The sequence below is a fragment of the Pristiophorus japonicus genome, chromosome 8 (assembly GCF_044704955.1).
Source record: "Pristiophorus japonicus isolate sPriJap1 chromosome 8, sPriJap1.hap1, whole genome shotgun sequence".
Lineage (NCBI taxonomy): Eukaryota > Metazoa > Chordata > Chondrichthyes > Pristiophoridae > Pristiophorus > Pristiophorus japonicus.
In genome coordinates, this window is record NC_091984.1 from 194,250,619 (window position 1) to 194,274,436 (window position 23,818).

The window sequence follows — 23,818 nt, forward strand, 5'->3', positions numbered from 1 at the left end:
TTACAGTCCATCCTTCACTGATCCACAGCAGCTCCACCACGTGTTGTAACTGTTCCTGGCTTTGGAACTCGGTTCTCTCGGATTAAAAACTTCTGATACTCCGGAAGTACGTCAAGCAGATGCAGCAATTGGCAGGGTGGGGGGAGAAAGGGGGGGGGGGGGGGGCAAGGCGAGGTGAACAGCTGATTGGCTGCTACACCATTTAAAGATGTCAGCCCGGCAAGCTTTGAATCTCTCCATCTAAATAAAATAATGAGCAACAAACGTAGCTCACTTCCAATCCAAAGTTTCTCTGGAGTTGCCAGCGATAGTACTCGGGAGACGGACCGTCAATTTTGGGAGAGCTGGCAACCCCAGTTTCAGTACTGTTACCCTAACCAAATGCTGGTTGGCTCTGCAGCCAGTGATTGCTCTCCATCTCTATCTCCCCACCGCCCGCCCCCCCCCCCCCGCCTTCCCCCACCCCACAGCCCATTTCGCAGTGGAAACTGGAGTTGTTGTTGGGCCTCTGCGGATGGGCCTCACCTCTGAGACTTGCAGTGGTGTAGGCTGGAAAAAAATTCACAGAGTATAATAGCAAAATGTTCAACATTGTTTTGAAAAGATCAGAATCTACAACATAGTTCAAAGAGCCGGAGACTTTTCCTCCAAGCTACAGAGGGATTATAAAACATAAAAAGAACTATCAGATATCTGGAAATGTCAATTACTTTTCAGTTATGTTTAATCAGAGCTGCCTGTTGCTTGCTGGTATCATGTACAGGCAATATCAGCAGGGGAAAAAAAAGGTTATTTTAAGTTATTTTTTCTGCTAATCTTGTTTTGATCTTCCTTGTTCCATAAATGAAAAGGTTCCAAGAGATGCTCCATGGGCGCCAGTCAGCATCTAGTCGATTCCTAGTTGTTATTTCTCAGTTGAAGAATAAAGGGCGTCATTGCCATTTAATGGATTATAGGCCGCGAGCACAAGACCACTCATAATTTGGCAAATTCATCAAAGACTAACGTAGGAAGTAGTAAACATCAAACTGATGCATAGGGAGACTGGAAGCAGACGGAAGAAGAGATTTCACCTGTGGTTTGTCTGGGTGAGAGACATAATGCTGGGTGTTCCTCTCCATCGCGTTCTTCTCTCTAGTGTTGTGTGCCATTCTTTTCTGCAGAAAGCGAGGTGGAGAGATAGTCAGTGGCTATTGAAAAGGAAAGTGCAAATGTGTGGGGCTTCTGCATGTAGTGCAGGTGCTGAGAGATGGAGAAATTACAAGATGAGAGCCGGCTGGGGAGGTGTTCAATGGAAAGCAAGTGGCTGACATGAGGAAGGAGTCATGAGACTGGTTCTGCAGTTGCTATGAGATTGCTTCCATATGAAGAAGTTCTCCTTGCTCAATATCGTCACGTTGCTGAGATCAGTAGCTCAATATAGGAAAGAGCGTGGGTGGGTGTGTCCCATCACTTGAGGCTCCACCACTCCATTAGTACCATATTTACTTATGCGGCTCAGAAGAGGCAAGGGCCCAGGGGCAGCACGGGCTAGCCCACACTGCAATCTATGGACAGTAGGAACATGTGGGCGTACTAGGTCCGTGCAGCAGAGCAGGTCTCCAGTCGTCTTGGTTAACCCTTGTCACTGGATCAAGACCTAGCTCTGTCAAGCCCGTGTGGTGACTGGTGTGCAACGGCCACCCCACGTTAAAATAATCACGCACAGGCATCTTCCACCCTTCAATATATGGAAGCGGCTCATCCTCGATACCACGTGAGAACAGATTGCTGTTAGTGGCTGCTGTGAAGGCAACAAGCATGAGGTGCCAGTCTGTTTGGAATGATAATGAGAAGTGATATCATGTTCTCTTGTGATTGGTGGTGAAGGGTGCTTTGCAGGGGAGGGAATTATTCAGAGTGTTAGCGGGAAGAACTGTTGCCAGCTGTTACTCAGTGAGATGGAAAAATGAAGAGCTGCACACCCCTCGCTGCTCTTGTCGGGTCATTGAGGCATTTCCTGCATTGAATCCAGGTCTTGGGGGCGATGCTCTTGGAATTCAGAAGTTCAGCCACCTCTCTCCAGTCCTGCTGAATCTAGGACTTTGGAATCTTCTTTCCATTCCTGGAAAAGAGGATGTCCCTCCTTGCTCTTGCCTCTTCCACTAGAACTTCCAGGGAGGTGTCGGATACAAAAAGAGATCAAAAAGACTAATGGAATGTTGGCCTTTATCTCAATGGAGTTGAAATACAAAAGTGAGGAAGTGATGCTTGGTCAGATCCCATCTGGAGTTCTGTGTCAGCTCTGGGTGCAAATCTTCAGGAAGGAAATATTGGTCTTGGAGATATAATGCAGATTCACCAGAATTATACCAGGGCTTAAAGTGTTGAATTATGAGGACAGTTTAATTCAAGTTGGCTTGTATTTCCTTGAGTTTAGAAGGTTGAGGGCAGATCTAATCAAGGTGTTTAAAATGATAAAGGGATTTGATAGAATAGATACAGAGGGCTAGAATTTCCAAACAATCCGTCAGCACCCGATTGCTGCCCAAAAGACCGCTAAGATTCCCAAAATTATCGCCGGCGAAAAATTCCCAAAAATAAGAAAAAAATCCGCCCAGCGAACAAATGGACGTTGCACCCCGAATTGCGGCGAAAAAGTGGAATCTTGGGCCGATTGGGCAGTTCTTAAAGAAAATAGGAGATAATTAATACATTTACAAAATATTTACACCAAGGCTGTGGGTTGGGCCTAGGAGGAGAAAAACACAAAAAATATTTTTTCAAAAAACATAAAATACAAAATCATAAAAACATTCTCAGGACCCTTTTCACTTCAATCACTACAAGAGAATTTTAAAATACTGAGTAAAAAAACAATTACTTACCTTTTTCTTGCAGGGCTACTTACCTACCGCCCAGCTCTACTGATTCCACTCTAAAAGTAAGTTCTCAGGTGACTGAACAGTCCAATACGGGAATTACAGTCTCTGTCACAGATGGGACGGACAGTGGTTGAAGGAAAGGGAGGATGGGACTGGTTTGCCGCACGCTCCTTCCCCTGCCTGCACTTGTTTTCTGCATGCTCTCGGTGACAAGACTCGAGGTGCTCAGCGCCCTCCTGGATGCTCTTCCTCCACTTAGGGTGGTCTTTGGCCAGGGACTCCCTGGTGTCGGTGGGGATATTGCACTTTATCAAGTAGGCTTTGAGTGTGTCCTTGAAACGTTTCCTCTGCCCACCTGGGGATCGCTTGTCGTGTAGGAGTTCCGAGTAGAGTGCTTGCTTTGGAAGTCTTGTGTCGGGCATACGGACAATGTGGTCCGCCCAATGGAGGTGGTCGAGTGTGGTCAGTGCTTCGATGCTGGGGATCTTGGCCTGATCGAAAAATAGAACAGGTAACATCAATTCAACTGAAGTTATTACACTAATAAGTTGTTCATTTTATCAATAATGATTTCCCTTTCATCTTACTTTAGGTTACAAAAAACACATTGGGCTGGAAATCACGGCCTCCCCGGATCCGTACTAAGTTTCTATGGACCCGGGAAGACATCAAAAAAGCTGGTTTTCAGCGCACAATTCCGATCTGTCAAGCTGGATTGACAGATGATCCGCAGATCATGAGTGAGGACGTTTGTTTGGGCAAGATTGCGGGATTTACCTATATCTTGCCCAGGAAATGTCCTCAAAATTCTTGCGCCTGAAAAAGCAGGCATACATAAACATAATGGCCTTAAAATTCCATTTTGGTCTTCCCGAGGACATTTTAGAGGAAAAATACGCACCTACTTTAAGCTACTGCCCACTTTGGAATTTCCAATGCTGAGGCCTCTGCTGACTGCCAGTCGCAGCACGTGCAAGTCAGGACGTGCGCAGGCCTAGAGCTGGAGTCACATGGCTCTGGGCAGCCAATCAGGTAAAGTATCATAGTAATAGGAGTTCCGAAAGGTCCTAAACTCCTGTTACATTGATTGAGAAACAGCCCCAAACACCCAAAACAGAGCACCAAACACCCAAAAACACGAACAAAAAATAGAAAATATACACTACATTCATTTAAATTAAAGTTATTAATGTCTTAAAAAAATATATATTTTCCCGATTTTTAAAAAAAGTTTTTTTAAATAAACTTACCGTTGTGGGGAGGGTTTTTAATGAAAAAATATGTTTTAATAACTTTATTTTTATATGTTTTTGTGTTTTTTAAAACACTTGCGCCTGTAAAAGTAGGCTATGCACATGTTTTTTCAGGCGCAAGATTTTTGAGGACATTTGTGTATGTAAATATTGGAAATTTCCACTTACAAATGTCCTCGCTCCTGATCTCCGGAAACTTGACAGATCAGAAAAGCCGGATCAACTGGGCTTGTATTCACTGGAATTCAGAAGAATGAGAGGGGACCTCATAGAAACGTTTAAAATTCTGATGGGGTTAGACAGGTTAGATGCAGGAAGAATGTTCCCAATGTTGGGGAAGTCCAGAACCAGAGGTCACAGTCTAAGGATAAGGGGTAAGCCATTTAGGACCGAGATGCGGAGGAACTTCTTCACCCAGAGAGTGGTGAACCTGTGGAATTCTCTACCACAGAAAGTTGTTGAGGCCAATTCACTAAATATATTCAAAAAGGAGTTAGATGAGGTCCTTACTACTAGGGGGATCAAGGGGTATGGCGAGAAAGCAGGAATGGGGTACTGAAGTTGAATGTTCAGCCATGAACTCATTGAATGGCGGTGCAGGCTAGAAGGGCCGAATGGCCTACTCCTGCACCTATTTTCGATCTATGTTTCTATGTTTTCAGCGCGTGCGCATTGCGTGCCGAAAACTGGCTTTTTCGATACCTTCCCGGGTCCGTACAAACTTCGTACGAACCCAGGGAGGCTGGAATTTCAGGGCCAATAAAATTAAATTAAATAAACACATTTTATTGTTAAAAACTCTGCCCACTAAGGTAAGTTTATTTTTAACCTGAATTACAAAATTTTAAAGAAATCGGAAAAATATAATTTTTTTCTAAGGCATTTATTAACTTTAATTTCAATTAATTTTAATTATGTGAGGTCTGTTTTTTATTTTTTATTAGTGTGTATTTGTTTTTTTTCCCACTAATAGCACTGAGAACTCGTTGAATCAGATTGCTATTAATGGAAAAGCTGTGGAATACTGTACCTGATTGGCTGAGCAGTCACACGTGACTTGCATCTTCTGCGTGGGAACCCTCCGGATGAGAGTGCGATTCGCAGCGCGGGAAGCAAAGGCCTCTCCACCGAAATTCGGGCGCCTCCGGAACCACCAGGTAGATTCGTAAAAATTCTCCGATCGGAGGCATTTGCCCGCGGGAAGCCTCCGACCGAAATTTCCAGGCCATTAACAGATGGGAATTTGATGATATAGTGGGCTAATGCACTATCCTTGCACCTCTGCGAATCCCAGCTGCCTTTATTCTAACAAGTATGAAAGGCATAAGAAGTGACTCCCAACCTCTTCCCCAGATTGGCTTGCACTCCACTTGGTGAACAAGCCTGTATTGCCACCTTGCCGTCCAGAGGAGGCGGGGGTCCCCAATGGAGTGCTCTCTACACAGGAGTCCTCCCTTTATTTATTGGAGACTTGGCCTGGAAGGTGTTGCACGGAGCAGTCCTGTGCAATAGGTTTTTAAGTCGGTTCACGGACTCCCAGGCCGCCTGCAATTTCTGCAGTCTGGAAGAGTCCATGTTCGATGTTTATGTAGAGTGTGTCAGGTTGCAGCCCTTATTCCAATATTTGAAGGGGCTACTCCTCAAATTCTGGTTGCACTTCAGTCCCACAATCCTGATCTTTGGGCATCCTATGCAGAGGGGAGCGGGCAGGTCGGAAGGCCTCCTCATAGGACTGCTCCTGGGCATGGCCAAGGGGGTCATTAACCAGTCCAGGCAGCGGGCGGTCGAGGGGGTCGTTCTGCCTGACTGCACGCCTCTCTTCCGCGGTTACATCCGAGCCAGAATGCCCCTGGAGATGGGGTAGGCGGCCTTCCGTGAGAGGTGGGCGCCAGAGGGACTGGAGGGCATCATCACCCCCAGCAACCAAATTTTAATTTGATTTAAGTTTACAGTAAAAAGTTAATTTGTTTATTTGTCAGTTTTAATGGCCCCTTTAATAAGGGGGCACTTGATTTATAGTTTCAACTAAAATAGTTGCAGCATTTTCACCAAACTAACATTGCCATAGGGCTGGCTGACGTTTCCAGCATTGCTCTGGTTCACAGTTACACACTCACTTGTCAGCCATGGCACAGTTGGTAGCACACTTGTTCAAGTCAGAAGGTTGTGGGTTCAAGCCCCACTCCAGGGACTTGAGAGCAAAATTTAGGCTGACACTCCAGTTCAGGACTGAGGGAATGCTGCACTGTTGACGTGCTGCGTTTTGGATGAGACGTTAAACCGAGGCTCCATCTGCCCTCACAGGTGGACATAAAAGATCCCATGGCACTATTGAAATAAGAGTAGGCGAGTTCTCCCCAGTGTCCTGGTCAATATTTATCCCTCAACCAACATCACTAAAGAAAGGTTATCTGATCATTATCTCATTGCTGTTTGTGTGGAAACTTACTGTGGGTAAATTGGCTGCTGCGTTTCTTACATTACAATGGTGACTACACTTTAAAGCACTTCATTGGCTGTAAAGTGTATTGGCATGTCCTAAGGTCGTGAAAGGCACTATAGAAATGCAGGATGTTAAAATCGTTTTTTCACTTAGTCTGGCAAATGACATACACCTCCATATAAAGAGAAGTAAGTTTTAAAATGAGAAAAAGGATTATCCCAGTTTACTTGTGGTAAAGATTACAGATGAGACCAATTTCCACTCTGACCAGCACGCCACTGTTGCAAAATGCTTTCCTCACCCCACCCCCAGGGCAGCTCCAGTTGAATTCCACATATCAACCAGATTACTTACTTGCTTTTGGGCTTTTTAGGAATTTAATAACTGTTGACTGACACTATACTAACACATTTCTCACATGATAGTTGTTCTATGTGAACCCTGACCGAGAGTTTAAAGTATCTAGCATTGCTTTATTGAAAATATTTGTACATTTTGTACCCCTCACAGTCAGCAGGAGCACAAAATGAACTTTGTGGTTGGAATGATGATTGGAAATGAAGAAACACAGGAAATAAAAATTACAATGTTGTGTCTGCCAGGGGGAAAAAAAAGCTGCTCCGACACCTTATGCTAGCAGTGTTGCTATTTTCAGCAAGATCCAAAATAGATCTGTAATCCTTGGAGGCTTTACTGACAGCAACAGTAGACAATTGATATGTGACTAAATAATAGGAAAGAAGCCCCAAATTTCAAAATGACAACCTTCTGCAGGCCAGTTTTATTACAGATGTTGCATCGATTTGAAACCTGGGGCTAGATTTTACACTTTTGTGCAGATTACCCAAAAATAAGCGTTATTTCCGGCGTGGGCGGTAAAAATAGTTTTTCAGATCGCCGGCTTGTCGCCCATTCTCAAAGCCCCTAGTTTCCATTTTTGAAATTGGGCGTTACCATGAGCGATATGAAAGGGGTGTTAGCATTAAATCTCTCTGACCTTCTGCCAAACAGTGTCGCCGTCTTTAGCAACGGCATGGCAACGCTCGATTCCCGCAATTCAGGAGGTCAAGGGTCATCATGACATGCGCAGAAGAGAAGGCAGAGAGAGAGGGAGCTGAGAGGGACGAAAGCGTGTGTGGCTGTGGTGTGTGCTTGTTTGGCTGTTGTGGGAGACACGAGGGAGATTCACCAGCAGCAAAAAGCCTACTAAGCACCAAAAACATAGTTGGCACCGAGTTTTTGTCCAACAAATAATATATAACATGGAAGGGATGCAGGAGGCCCTGGAACTGATAGCCAGGAACACTGGTGGCAGAGGGCTCCCAATGGTCCCGGAGCGTGGCACTGCACCCCAAGGTATTGCTTCTGGCTCGGAGCACGTTCCCACCTCGGGACCGTCCTCTCCCATATCCATCCAAGCAGCAGTTCGGCCGTCATCCCCACCCCCCCCCCCCCCAATGAAGCATCGCCTGAGGAGCTCCTCGGCCAGGTGGCTTGGAGTCAGAAGGGGGAGGGATAGGTGGGAAAGAGAAGCGGTGGGGGGGGGGAAGGGTTGTTTTTTACAGAAATACTTAAATTTCAGAGAAATGTTCGGTTTAAATGATTTTTATTTCACAAAACCTTGTTGCGCAATGGCTCAGATAGCTGCACCATTACACGCTGGTGATTCCTTAACATCAAAGGGTATAATTAACTTTACTTCAATCAACTTAAACTTTTAACTGTCACCAAGGTGATGCCCACCATTGATGTATGACCTGCACACCCAGCAGTGTTTCAGCCTTGTAAATACCACCAATGTTCTTTCAGGCAAAGTGCTCATTTATGAGCTCCTGACGTAAGAGTCTTGCAGCTATCATGCCACTACGGGCCCTTTCATGCGGTCTACAGGGGGGCGGGGGCATGGCTCAGCATTAGCCTGATTGTCTGGGCCGATGCCAGCATCCACCTCCTCGTATTCCTCTTCCTCTCTCTGGTGAGGTGGACTGTCAGACTCTTCTGGCAATTCTTGTCCCCTCCTGATAGCCAAATTGTGCAGCATGGAGCACACCACCACGAATTGAGCTATCTGTTCAGGGTGGTACTGGAGCTCACCTCCTGAGTAGTCCAGGCATCTCAAGTGCTGCTTAAGCACTCCAATGGTTTTCTCCACGATATTGCGAGTGGCTCTGTGGCTCTCATTGTATTGCTTCTCAGCTTCGGTGTGGGTATCACGCAGGGAGGGGGTCATGAGCCAGGTGGCGAGGCCATATCCTTTGTCATTGACCTTGTGGCTGATTATTAAACAAGTCAGATACAGTACTCTCACGCAGGATGTGAGCACATGGATGCTGCCCGGAAATTTAGCATTCACTGCCATAATAATTTGCTGGTGGTTGACAACGAGTTGCACATTCAGGGAGTGGAATCTCTTGCAGTTCCTGAAATCCTCTGCATCCTGAAAAGGTGCCGGCATTGCGATGTGCGTACAGTCTATTGCTCCCTGCACCTTGGGGAAGTTAGCAATTCGATAGAATCCGAAAGCTCCCTCAGTCTGAGCCTCCCTGGTCATAGGGAAGCTGATAAAGTCCATCCTGCATGTGTACAGGGCTTCAGTGACCTGTCTAATGCAATATGTGGCATGCTGAGACAGACCGCAAATGTCCCCAGCTGAGGCCTGAAAAGAACCCGATGCGTATAACGACAGTGCCGCGGTGACATTGACCTCGACAGACAGTGCAAGCTGCAGATCTCCCCTTATGAGCTGGCATACCTCAGTGATAACCTCTTTGTGGAAGCGCAGTCTCCGAAGGCAGGTGGTGTCGGGCAAGTTGAGGTAAGAATGCTTCTCCCTGTACTTGCGGGGGGTGTAACGTCTGGTCCTCCTCATCAGTCTGGCACGTCTTACATTGGACACATAATGCTGTGGAGCATACCTTCAGCCATCTTGAGTTGCAGCATGTAATTGGCCATCAAGAGAGGGTGAGAAAGGACAGGCCCCATTCCAATAGCTATCTGTTTTCCACCAATTGGTCACAAAGAATGAATGTCCCAGCGAAGACACCTCTTAAATTCCAATCATTCACAGTATGATCAAGATGTTTGTTCAGATGTTCACATCACCTCCAAAGACCTCCAGAGTACATCCGAACTCCCCCGAGGTTGAAGCAGAGCAGCCTTTTAAATGGTGCGACATGTGATTTAGAACATGGTGTCCATACCGCTGTGATAGTATTAAAGCCAAGGAAGTGGCATACAAATTGGCCAGAAATAGCAGCGAACCCGGGGACTGGGAGAAATTTAGAACTCAGCAGAGGAGGACAAAGGGTTTGATTAGGGCAGGGAAAATAGAGTACGAGAGGAAGCTTGCAGGGAACATTAAGGCGGACTGCAAAAGCTTCTATAGATATGTAAAGAGAAAAAGGTTAGTAAAGACAAACGTAGGTCCCCTGCAGTCAGAATCAGGGGATGTCATAACGGGGAACAAAGAAATTGAACAAGTACTTTGGTTCGGTATTCACTAAGGAGGACACAAACAACCTTCCGGATATAAAAGGGGTCAGAGGGTCTAGTAAGAAGGAGGAACTGAGGGAAATCCTTATTAGTCGGGAAATTGAAATTGTGTTAGGGAAATTGATGGGATTGAAGGCCGATAAATCCCCAGGGCCTGATGGACTGCATCCCAGAGTACTTAAGGAGGTGGCCTTGGAAATAGCGGATGTATTGACAGTTATTTTCCAACATTCCATAGACTCTGGATCAGTTCCTATGGAGTGGAGGGTAGCCAATGTAACCCCACTTTTTAAAAAAGGAGGGAGAGAGAAAACAGGGAATTATAGACCGGTCAGCCTGACATCGGTAGTGGGTAAAATCATGGAATCAATTATTAAGGATGTCATAGCAGTGCATTTGGAAAGAGGTGACATGATAGGTCCAAGTCAGCATGGATTTGTGAAAGGGAAATCATGCTTGACAAATCTTCTGGAATTTTTTGAGGATGTTTCCAGTAGAGTGGACAAGGAAGAACCAGTTGATGTGGTGTATTTGGACTTTCAGAAGGCCTTCGACAAGGTCCCACACAAGAGATTAAAGTGCAAAGTTAAAGCACATGGGATTGGGGGTAGTGTGCTGACGTGGATTGAGAACTGGTTGTCAGACAGGAAGCAAAGAGTAGGAGTAAATGGGTACTTTTCAGAATGGCAGGCAGTGACTAGTGGGGTACTGCAAGGTTCTGTGCTGGGGCCCCAGCTGTTTACATTGTACATTAATGATTTAGACGAGGGGATTAAATGTAGTATCTCCAAATTTGCGGATGACACTAAGTTGGGTGGCAGTGTGAGCTGCGAGGAGGATGCTATGAGGCTGCAGAGTGACTTGGATAGGTTAGATGAGTGGGCAAATGCATGGCAGATGAAGTATAATGTGGATAAATGTGAGGTTATCCGTTTGGTGGTAAAAACAAAGAGACAGCCTATTATCTGAATGGTGACATATTCGGAAAAGGGGAGGTGCAACAAAACCTGGGTATCATGGTACATCAGTCATTGAAGGTTGGCATGCAGGTACAGCAGGCGGTTAAGAAAGAAAATGGCATGTTGGTCTTCATAGCGAGGAGATTTGAGTACAGGGGCAGGAAGGTGTTACTGCAGTTGTACAGGGCCTTGGTGAGGCTACACCTGGAGCATTATGTATAGTTTTGGTCTCCTAACTTGAGGAAGGACATTCTTGCTATTGAGGGAATGCAGCGAAGGTTCACCAGACTGATTCCCAGGATGGCGGGACTGACATATCAAGAAAGACTGGATCAACTGAGCTTGTATTCACTGGAGTTCAGAAGAATGAGAGGGGATCTCATAGAAGCGTTTAAAATTCTGACGGGTTTAGAAAGGTTAGATGCAGGAAGAATGTTCCCAATGTTGGGAAAGTCCAGAACCAGGGGTCACAGTCTAAGGATAAGGGGTAAGCCATTTAGGACCGAGATGAGGAGAAACTTCTTCACCCAGAGAGTGGTGAACCTGTGGAAGTTGTTGAGGCCAATTCACTAGATATATTCAAAAAAGAGTTAGATGTAGTCCTTACTACTAGGGGGATCAAGGGGTATGGCGAGAAAGCAGGAATGGGGTGCTGAAGTTGCAGGTTCAGCCATGAACTCATTGAATGGCGGTGCAGGCTCGAAGGGCCGAATGGCCTACTCCTGCACCTATTTTCTATGTTTCTATGATTCGTTCAGAACAGTTCCACTATTTCTGGGCATTTTTTGGGGCGAGCAATATTGTGGGCGAGATGTGTGCGAGATGGTGAAAGTGATGCTGGGCGATCTCCTGGGCGTTAGTTTCGGCACATGTGATCTTTACGACACAATAAAATGGGCGGTTGGGTATTATTGAATCTCGGCGTTAATTATATGCGGAAAGTAACGCTGGACAAGATTATGGGCGTTGGTTTTGCCCATTCTGATGATTCCACCCAAAAAAAGTGAGCAGGCGGTATTATTTTTTCCTGGCATTACACGCATAGGGAAAGTAACGCTCGTCGATAAGTGTAAGAAAAATGGGTGCCAGTTTCCATTTTGTGGCTAAATGGGCACTATCTGGGCATTATATGTCATTTCAGCATTAAAATGGATATTAAGTGGGTGTTATGTATGCAAAAAAAGTGGAAAGTCTAGCCCCTGGAGTGCTTTAAGTGTGAGGTTGCTCAAATTGGAATTTCGGTGCGGGTACATGAAGGAGTAAGGCTCACACTGCTTCAGATTTGAACTGAAATTACGCTCACACTGCTTCTGTTTCACACTGTATTTAGGCTCACATTGCTTCACATTCACACTTGAATTCGGCCCACACTGCTTCAGTTTCACACTGGAATTTGGCTCAAGTTGGTCAGATTCACTCTGGAATTAGGCACATTCTGCTACAGACTTCATTTTCGCACTGGAGTTAGGCTCACTCTGCAAATAGTCTCTCACCGCTACAGATTCACACTGGAATTAGACTCACACTGCTTCAGTTTTGCGATGGATAAGCTGCAACGTCCCATATTTTTACTTCAGACAGATAGACAGAAAGGAAAAGGAGGCAGGCTGGCATTGCTGGTTAAAGAGGAAATTAATGCAATAGTAAGAAAGGACATTTGCTTGGATGATGTGGAATCGGTATGGGTGGAGCTACAGAATACCAAGGGGCAGAAAACGTGAGTGGAAGTTGTGTACGGATGACCAAACAGTAGTAGTAAGGTTGGGGACAGCACCAAACAAGAAGTTAGGGATGCGTGCAATAAAGGTACATGGGTGACTTTAATCTACATATTGATTGGGTAACCAAACTGGTAGCAATGCGGTGGAGGAGGATTACCTGGAGTGTGTTAGGGATGATTTTCTAGACCAATGTGTCAAGGAATCAACCAGGGAGCTGGCCATCCTAGACTGGGTGATGTGTAATGAGAAAGGACTAATTAGCAATCTTGTTGTGCGAGACCCCTTGGGGAAGAGTGACCATAACATGGTTGAATTCTTTATTAGGATGGAGAGTAACACAGTTAATTCAGAAACTAGGGTCCTGAACTTAAGGAAAGGTAACTTCGATGGTTTGAGGCGTGAATTGGCTAGAATAGACTGGCAAATGATACTTAAAGGGTTGACGGTGGATAGGCAATGGCAAACATTTAAAGATCACATGGATGAACTTCTGTAATTGTACATCCCTGTCTGGAGTAAAAATAAACGGGGAAGGTGGCTCAACCGTGGCTAACAAGGGAAATTAAGGATAGTGTTAAATCCAAGGAAGGGGCATATAAATTGGCCAGAAAAAGCATCAAACCTGAGGACTGGGAGAAATTTAGAATTCAGCAGAGGAGGACAAAGAGTTTGATTAAGAGAGGGAAAATAGAGTACGAGAAGAAGCTTGCCGGGAACATAAAAACTGACTGCAAAAGCTTCTATAGATATGTGAAGACAAACGTAGGTCCCTTGTAGTCAGATTCAGGTGAATTTATAATGGGGTCCAAAGAAATGGCAGACCAATTGAACAAATACTTTGGTTCTGTCTTCATGAAGGAAGACACAAATAACCTTACGGAAGTACTAGGGGACCGAGGATCTAGTGAGAAGGAGGAGCTGAAGGATATCCTTATTTGGTGGGAAATCGTGTTAGAGAAATTGATGGGATTGAAGGCCAAAAAATCCCTGGGGCCTGATAGTCTGCATCCCAGAGTACTTAAGGAAGTGGCCTTAGAACTAGTGGATGCATTAGTGATCATTTTCCAACAATCTATCGACTCGGGATCAGTTCCTATGGACTGGAGGATAGCTAATGTAACACCACTTTTTAAAAAGGGAGGGAGAGAGAAAGCGGGTAATTATAGACCGGTTAGCCTGACATCAGTGGTGGGGTAAATGTTGGAATCAATTATTAAGGATGAAATAGTAGCGCATTTGGAAAGCAGTGACAGGATCGGTACAAGTCAGCATGGATTTATGAAGGGGAATTATGCTTGACAAATCTTCTGGAATTTTTTGAGGATGTAACTAGTAGAGTGGACAAGGGAGAACTAGTGGATTTGGTGTATTTGGACTTTCAAAAGGCTTTTGACAAGGTCCCTCACAAGAGATTGGTGTGCAAAATCAAAGCACGTGGTACTGGGGGTAATATAGTGACATGGATAGAGAACTGGTTGGCAGACAGGAAGCAGAGAGTGCAGATAAATGGGTCCTTTTCAGAATGGGAGGCAGTGACTAGTGGAGTGCCACAGGGCTCAGTGCTGGGACCCCAGCTCTTTACAATATACATCAATGATTTGAATGAAGGAATTGACTGTAATATCTCCAAGTTTGCAGATGACACTAAACTGGGTGGCGGTATGAGCTGTGAGGGGGATGCTAAGAGGCTGCAGGGTGACTTAGACAGGTTAGGTTAGTGGGCAAATGCATGGCAGATGCAGTATAATGTGAATAAATATGTGGTTATCCACTTTGGGGGCAAAAACGCGAAGACAGAATATTATCTGAATGGTGGCAGATTAGGAAAAGGGGAGGTGCAACGAGACCTGGGTGTCATGGTTCATCAGTCATTGAAAGTTGATATACAGGTACAGCAGGTGGTAAAGAAGGCAAATGGTATGTAGGCCTTCATAGCTAGGGGATTTGAGTATAGGAGCAGGGAGGTCTTACTGCAGTTGTACAGGGCCTTGGTGAGGCCTCACCTGAATATTGTGTTCAATTTTGGTCTCCTAATCTGAGGAAGGATGTTCTTGCTATTGAGGGAGTGCAGTGAAGGTTCACCAGACTGATTCCCGGGATGGCTGGACTGACATACGAGGAGAGACTGGATCAACTGGGCCTTTATAAAATTGGAGTTTCAAAGGATGAGAGGGGATCTCATAGAAACATATAAGATTCTGATGGGACGGGACAGGTTAGATGCGGATAGATTGTTCCCGATGTTGGGGAAGTCCAGAACTAGGGGACACAGCCTTAGGATAAGGGGTAGGCCATTTAGGACTGAGATGAAGAGAAACTTCTTCACTGAGAGAGTTGCGAACCTATGGAATTTCCTGCTGCAGAGAGTTGTTGATGCCAGTTCATTGGATATATACAAGAGGGAGTTAGACATGGCTCTTACAGCTAAGGGGATCAAGGGGTGTGGAGAGAAAGCAGGAAAGGGTTACTGAGGGGATGATCAGCCATGATCTTATCAAATGGTGGTGCAGGCTCGAAGGGCCGAATGGCCTACTCCTGCACCTATTTTCTATGTTTCTATGTTTCTATCTAGCAGTTCGCCGTTGGCAGGCGATAACGTGGGATCCTGGCTGGTCCAGGTCCTAAACTGGGGGACCGTTACGGTTGACCCCTCGCTTTCTAGCACTTCCACAACAACGAATAGGTCTGCAGACTGCACCGTGTCCACCCCCGGTGATGGGCAATGGTAGCCAACTGAGGGCATTAGCGCCGTTCTCAGTGCCTGGCCCGTAGCGGGCAATCATGTTACAGTGCACAGACAGTGTTGGACATTCTCGAAACAAAGTGTCAATAATGGTGCCTCTGCTCTCCCAAAACTGTGGGATGGGCAGCTTGTCTGACTCGAGCAAAAATTGGGACACTCTTTGGTTTGACTTTTTTGTCCCGTGAGCCCAAGCTACAGCCTTGGTTAACTTATTGGATACATGTATAACTGGTTGGGGCTCGCCCGCTACTTTGGCTTGCTGCACAACACGCCCGACCCAATGTGGTAACTCATCACTTGCTACGAATACTTTGTTAGATACATATACAACCGGTTGGTGTTCGCCCGCTTCTTTGGCTTGTTGTAAGGTACCCCCGACCCCATATCATTGGCCGCGAAAGAACGCTCACATAGGTTACACAGTGCAAAAAACTTATTGGAACATAGTGGGTTCCTGGCCTTCTCAGTGGCCGCCCCTTTACCTTTACCCCAAACCCAGTTATCTTCCTTGCTGAGCAACACATGCCTCTGTTTCGTTGCGGCGACATCCCGTGGTCTGGACGCTCCCTTGTCCTGTGGTCTGGACGCAATTTCGTCCGTGATCTGGATGCACTCTTGTCCCGTGGTCTGGATGCTTTTCGTTCCGTGGTCTGGACGCACTCTCGTCCGTGTCCGTGATGCCGACTGCCGCGATCTTCCTGCCCAGGGATTTTGCCTCTGGCGTCGGAAAGACGCACTCGGATCGTTTCGGCCGGAGTCCCACTCTGCATGGTCGACCTGGAGCCTCTTCCATCATTGCGAAGAGGTCGTCGGTTTTGGGTGGTGGGTACCGCGCCTGTACCGCTGCTTGTTTAATCTTCACCTCCTCGTGGTCGTGATAAGCAGCCTGTGCCTCAGGGATCTGCAAATGGATCTGCACTTCGATGCCTGGTTCAGCTGAAGGTGGGGCTTTGCTCAGCCTTTGAGCAAGGGAGACGTTGTTCGCCGGAGAAGGTACGCAAAGCTCTTCCCAGTTCCATCGAATCTTCCCCATCCACCTTCTACCAAGCAGCGTTGGCCCATCACCTGAAACACTCCATAGTGATAAATCGTGCACCGCTCCCTCATGGGATACTCTTACGTCTGCACTACCAATATCTGGTATCAGTTCCTTGGTGTAGGTGCGCAGCTTTGCCTGAATCAGGGTCAGCTTGTGTCGCTGTGCTCTGTCGCCCCACAGCCTCTCGAATACCTTCTGGCTCATTACTAATTGACTCGCCCCCGTGTCCAATTCCATGGAAACTGGAATGCCGTTGAGTTTAACTTTTAACATTATCGGAGGGCTTTTGGTGGTGAAGGTGTGTCTACCATATACTTCCTCTTCATCCTCAGGTTGCGTTGCCTCTCCTGTGCGTTCAGCGTGATCCTCGTTGGATCGGTCGTCCTCTCCTGACTCTGTCCCGTGGTGAGTCACAGGTCGTTTGCACATTCGCTGGAGGTGCCCCATTGTTCCACAGCCCTTGCACACAGGGCTTGAATTGACATTGATGAGCTCTATGACTGCCCCTGCAGCGCCAACATGGTGTTAATGGATTCGCATTCACGCCCCACGGCGGACTCTGAGTAACTCTAGGCCTAGGTCTGGCCTCTGCGGTTGTGTGGGTCCTGCCCTGTACAGTTCTGCCTGCTGAAAACATTATTTTATGCACAGTACTTGCTGGTGAGCTTCGATTCTGTGAAGATATCTGTTTTGTGTTATCGCTCGTGGATATGAAGGCTTGGGCTATCGTGATGGCCTTGCTCAGATCTAGGGATTCGGCAGACAGAAGTTTGCGAAGAATGACCTCGTGGCCGATTCCAAGCACAAGAAAGTCCTGCAACATTTCCCCCAAGAATCCTGCAAATTCGCACTGTCCCACAAGGCGTCTTAGGTCGTCGACAAAACTCGCCACGTTCTGGCCCTTGGAGGATGGTGCGTGTAAAAGCGATACCTGGCTATTAAGATGCTCTCCTTCGGCTTGAGGTGTTCCCAAATCAGCGTACACAGCTCTGTGTAAGTCTTGTCCGTTGGTTTGACTGGTGCCAGCAGATTTTTGAGGAGGCCATATATTGAAGACCCACATACGGTGAGGAGAATCACCCTGCTCTTGATCGCCGTCTCAGCCTTGTCCAATTCATTGGCCACGAAGTACTGGTCGAGGTGCTCAACGAAGGCGTCCCAATCATCACCTTCAACAAATCTCTTAAGAATACCAACGTCAGCCATTACTGCGTGAAAGTTCGTGATCCGTTACTCGTTGCCAATTTGTTATGTTCAGAATAAATCCACAGGACTGTATCGTAAGCTCAAACTGTTGTGACCTTGGTCTCTTTATTCAGACTCCAGAGTGGAGAAGCAGCATGGTGAATCACCTTTTTATACCTGCTTGCCCCAGGGTACACAGGTGACCCTTCGGTCTCCCACAGGTGTGCCCCCTAGTGGCAAGTCTTACATGTTGGTGAGGTTTATATACGTACATAACAATGTTCATACTGGAATTAATCTCTCACTGCTTCAGTTTCACACTGGAATTAGGCTCACACTGCTCCAGACTCAATTTTTGCACTGGAGTTAAGCTCACTCTGCAAATAGTTTCACACTGCTTCAAATTCACACTGGCATTAGGCTCACACTGCTTCTCTTTCACTCTGGAATTAGGCACACACTGGTTCAGTTTCGCACTGGAATTAAACTTCTACTGCTCCAGTTTCACACTGGAATTATGCCCACAGTGCTTCAGATTCACTCTGGAATTACGCTCACACTGCTACAAACTCCAATTTCGCACTGGAGTTAGGCTCACTCTGCAAATAGGCTCATACCACTGCAGTTTCAGTCTGGAATTAGACTCACACTGCTTCATGTTCACACTGGCATTAGGCTCACACTGCTTCTCTTTCACTCTGTAATTAGGCTAAATCTGTTTCCGTTTCAGACTGCAATTAGGCTCACATTGCTTCCGATTCACACTGGAATTAGACCCACAGTGCTTCTGATTCACACTGGAATTAGGTTAATCTGCTTCAGTTTCACTCTGGAATTATGTTCACACAGCTTCAGATTCACTTTGAAATTAGGCTGACACTGCTACAGATTCCATTTGTGCACTGGAGTTAGACACACTCTGCAAATAGGTTCACACTGCTTCAGTTTCATACTGGAATTATGCTCACACTGGATCAGTTTCACACTGGAATTACTTAATTCAGTTTCACACTGGAATTTGCTCACAGTGCTTCAGATTCACACTATAATGAGGCCCATACTGCTTCACATTCACACTGGAATTAGGATTACACTGCTACAGAGTCACATTGGAGTTATGCTCATGTTGCTTCAGTTTCATACTGGAATTAGGCTCACACTGCTACAGACTTCATTTTTGCACTGGAGCTAGTACTCTGCAAATAGGCTCAGACCGCTAAGTTTCAGACTGGAATTAGACACACTGCTTCAGATTCACACTGAAATTAGGTTCAAACAGCTTCAGTTTCACATTGGAATTATACCCACACTGCTTCAGTTTTGCATTTTGATTAGGCTCAACCTGATTCAGTTTCACACTGGAATTAGGCCCACAATGCTTTAGATTCACACTGGAATTAGGACCACTCTGTTTCTGTTACACCCTGGAATTACACTCACACTCCTTCAGATACACACTTGCACAGTTCCACACTGGAATGAGGCCCAAGCTGCTTCAGTTTCACGCTGTAATTAGGCTCACCCTGTTTTGGTTTCACACTGGAATTAGGTCCAATCTGTTTCCGTTTCACACTGGAATTAGTCAAACTCTGCTCAGTTTCACACTTGAATTATACTCAAAATGCTTCAGTTTCTCACTGGAATTAGGCCCACATTGCTTCATATTCAAATTGCAATTTTACTCACACTGGCCCCGAAATTCACGGTCCTGGGAAGGACCGTTACTGCCGCTTTGGGTTCAACTGGCCGCCCTGACACAGATTGGGCCCGGGAGATCTTGCAGCGGTGTGGGCCACCGCCGACTCGCGTGGTGCTGTGGGGCTTGCGGCAGTAGTGATGCGCTAAAAGTGCGCACCACTGCTGCTCCGCCCCCAGACCCATTTTCAGCGTGAAAAAGCCGGCCCTTTAGCTGGTGGTGCCCCCACCAGCTTTTAGGGCCGGTGCAGAATGGCAGATATCTCGGAGACGTGGGAGTGGAGAGAGACACGAAGGTAAGGTCCAAACCTGAGGATGTTGAGCACAGAATCCGCACTCAAGGGGGGAGAGGGAGAAAAGCAGGGAGAGAGAAAGAAACGGGGAGAGAGAGAGAGGGAAGGGAGAAAAAGAGAAAGGAGAAAGAGATAGAAGTGAGGAAAGCGAATGAGAAAATTAATTTGAGAGAGAGAAAAATAGAGAAGTAGGAATAGAAAAAGAGAAAAGGGGAAAAAAATCTAGAGATTGAGAGAGAAATAGAGATCGTGAGATTCACAGAGAGAACACGGAAATCTCGATCCAGGGGCTCAGACTGGCAACGTCGCCCCAGCTCAGCACTCTGAGCGGTAACAAATGGGAATCAGTTCCACCTCTGCTGCCTCCAGGCTAGATCGAAGGTCATCCCATCCTCTCTCATCGAACTACAGTACGCAGACGACGCTTGCATCTGTGCACATTCGGAGGCCAAATTCCAAGTCATTGTTAACACCTTCACTGAGACATACAGAAGTATGGGCCTTACACTAAACATCCACAAGAGAAAGGTCCTCCACCAACACAGCACTGCCCTCCAGTTATCAAAATCCACAGTGAGGCCTTGGACAACGTGGACCATTTTCCATACCCCGCGAGCCTACTGTCAGCAAGGGCAGACGTCGATAATGACATCCAACACCGTCTTCAATATGCCAGCACAGCCTTCGGTCACCTGAGGAAGAGAGTGTTCGAAGACCAGGCCCCCAAATCTGGCACCAAGCTTATGGTCGACAGGGCTGTAGTGATAACCACCCTTCTGTATGGCTCAGAGGTGTGGACCATATACAGTAGACACCTCAAATCGATGGAGAAATATTGCCAACGATGTATCCGCAAGATCCTGCAAATCCCCTGGGAGGATAGACTCACCAATGTCAGTGTTCTCGATCAGGTCAACATCCCCAGCATTGAACCACTGACCACATGCGACCAGCTCCGTTGGGCGGGCCACATTGTTCGCATGCCCGACACAAGACTCCCAAAGCAGGCGCTCTACTTGAAACTCCTACATGGCAAACGATCCCCAGGTGGGCAGAGGAAACGTTTCAAGGACACCCTCAAAGTCTCCTTGATAAAGAGCAACATTCCCACCGACACTGAGAGTCTCTGGTCAAAGACCACCCGAAGTGGAGGAAGAGCTTCCGGGAGGGTGCTGAACACCTCGGGTTTCATTGTCGAGAGCATGCAGAAAACTGCTATGTATGTAAACCTGTAAATACCATGTCGAACCACCAGAGGGCTTATCTCCTGGAGTCCCAAGGGATCCCACAAACCTTTTGGAGCACCTGTATATAAGGAGACCTCACAGGCTGGAGAGCTGTAATAAAGGACTACGGTCACACTTTACTTCGAGCTTACAATATCTAGTCTGACTCTTTATTCAAGACATAACAACTGGCGACGAAGATGGGACGGAGGTTGGAAAACCTTCATGAAGCGACTCGACCAATACTTCATGGCCAACGAGCTGGAAGGAGAAGCGAACGCTGACAAATGAAGGGCGATCCTCCTCACCGTTTGCGGGGCACCAACGTATGGCCTGGTGAAAAATCTGCTCGCTCCAGCGAAACCCACAGATTGGTCCGCGAGCATCTAAACCCAAAGGAAAGCGTTCTGATGGCGAGGTATCGGTTCTACACGTGCAAGAGGTCTGAAGGCCAGGAAGTGGCGAGCTATGTTGCCGAGCTAAGGCGCCTTGCAGGACATTGCGAATTTGAAGGACATTTGGAGCACATGCTCAGGGACTTCTTTGTACTTGGTATTGGCCATGAAGTAATACTTCGCAAACTTTTGACTGTAGAGACCCCAACCTTGAGTAAAGCCATAGCGATAGCCCTGATGTTTATCGCCAATATTGACAATACGAAACAAATTTCTCAGCACATGAGTGCTGTTGCAAGTACTGTGAACAAAGTAATGTTGTTTTCAAATCGAAATGTACAGGGCAGGACTTACATGCCTGCAGCTGCACGTCCCAGATGACTCAGAGTCCACCATCATAAGGTGGTAAATACAAGGCCATTAACACCTTGTTGGCACTGCGGGGGTAATCATCGTTTCCATTCATGTCGCTTCAAAGGATACATTTGCAAGGGCTGTGGAACAATGGGACACCTCCAATGTATGTGTAGGCGAACTGCAAATGCTGCTAATCCTGCAAACCACCATGTTGCAGAGGAGGACAGATCCACGATGGATCATGATGAACCAGAGCCTCAGACTGAGGAGGCAGAGGTATATGGGGTGTACACATTTACCACAAAGTGTCCCCCGATAATGCTGAAGGTTGAATTAAATGGACTCCTGGTGTCCATGGAGCTGGACACGGGCACAAGCCAGTCCATAATGAGCAAAAAGATTTCGATAAATTGTGGTGCAGCAAGGCCTCAGGGCCAGTCTTGACTCCCATTCATACTAAACTGAGAACGTACACAAAGGAACTGATTCCCATAATCAGCAGTGCTACCATAAAGGTCGCCTACGATGGAGCAGTGCACGAGTTACCACTCTGGGTCGTACCGAGCGATGGCCCCACGCTGTTCGGCAGGAGCTGGCTGGGAAAGATACGCTGGAACTGGGACGACGTCCGAGCGCTTTCGTCCGTCGACGACACCTCGTGCCCAGGTCCTAAACAAGTTCCCCTCGCTGTTCGAACCAGGCATCGGGAAGTTCCAAGGAGCAAAAGTGAAGACCCATTTGATTCCAGGGGCGCAACCCATCCATCACAAGGCGAGAGTGATACCTTACATGATGAGAGAGAGGGTGGAGATCGAATGGACAGGCTGCAATGAGAGGGCATCATTTTGCCGATCTAATTCAATGAGTGGGCCAGTCCAATTGTTCCAGTCCTCAAGGGAATCTGTGGTGATTACAAAGTAACTATCAATCGTTTCTCACTGCAGGATCAATACCCGCTACCGAAGGCAGACAACCTATTTGCGACACTGGCAGGAGGGAAAATGTTCACAAAGCTGGACTTGACCTCGGCCTACATGACACAGGAGCTGGAGGAATCATCGAAAGGCCTCACCTGCATCAACACGCACAAAGGCCTCTTCATTTACAACAGATGCCCGTTTGGGATTCGATCGGCCGCGGCGATATTCCAGAGGAACATCGAAAGCTTGCTGAAGTCGGTCACGCACACCGTGGTCTTTTAGGACGACATCTTGGTTACAGGTCGGGACACCATCGAGCACCTGCAGAACCTGGAGGAGGTTCTTAGTCAGCTCAATTGTGTGGGGCTCAGGCTAAAATGCTCGAAGTGTGTTTCCTGGCACCTGAAGTGGAGTTCCTGGGGAGAAGAATCGCGGCGGACGGCATCAGGCTCACCGACTCGAAGACGGAGGCAATCAAGAAGACACCGAGACCATAGAATGTGACGGAGCTGCGGTCGTTTCCAGGACTCCTGAACTATTTTGGTAACCTCTTACCGGGTCTTAGCACACTGTTAAAATCCCTGCACTCTTTACTGCGTAAAGGAGATGAATGGGTATGGGGTAAAAACCAAGAAAATGCCTTTGAGAAAGCTTAGGAAGCTGTTATGTTCAAACAAATTGCTTGTGTTGTACGATCCATGTAAGCGTTTGGTACTAGCATGTGATGCGTCGTTGTACGGGGTCGGGTGTGTATTGCAACAAGCTGATGAATTTGGGAAATTGCAACCAGTTGCTTATGCATCCAGAAGTCTGTCTAAGGCCGAAGGGGCCTACAGTACGTTCGAAAAGGAAATATTAGCGTGTGTTTACGGGGTAAAGAAAATGCATCACTATCTGTTCGTGCTCAAATTTGAATTGGAAACCAACCATAAGCCGCTTATATCCCTTTTTTCTGAAAGCAAGGGGATAAATACGAATGCATCGGCCCGCATCCAGAGATGGGCGCTCATGATGTCCGCATACAACTACGCCATCCGCCACAGGCCAGGCACAGAAAACTGTGCCGATGCTCTCAGTAGGCTGCCATTGCCCACCACAGGGGTGGAGATGGCACAGCCTGCAGATTTAGTTATGGTAATGGAAGCATTCGAGAGTGAGCAATCACCTGTTACCACCCGGCAGATTAGAAGCTGGATGAGCCAGGACCCCTTACTGTCCTTAATAAAAAAACTG

At 46.8% G+C, this 23,818-nt stretch overlaps 1 long non-coding RNA gene across 1 annotated transcript in view; it reads right to left on the reverse strand.

Annotated features, from left to right (window-relative positions):
- Positions 1-2,434: 2,434 nt before the first annotated feature.
- Positions 2,435-23,818, reverse strand: part of LOC139268269 (uncharacterized) — an 82,714-nt gene continuing 61,330 nt past the window's right edge. Inside the window, exon 3 of the long non-coding RNA XR_011593999.1 lies at positions 2,435-3,355. This is a non-coding gene — a long non-coding RNA (uncharacterized lncRNA). The remainder of the gene's footprint in view (positions 3,356-23,818) is intronic.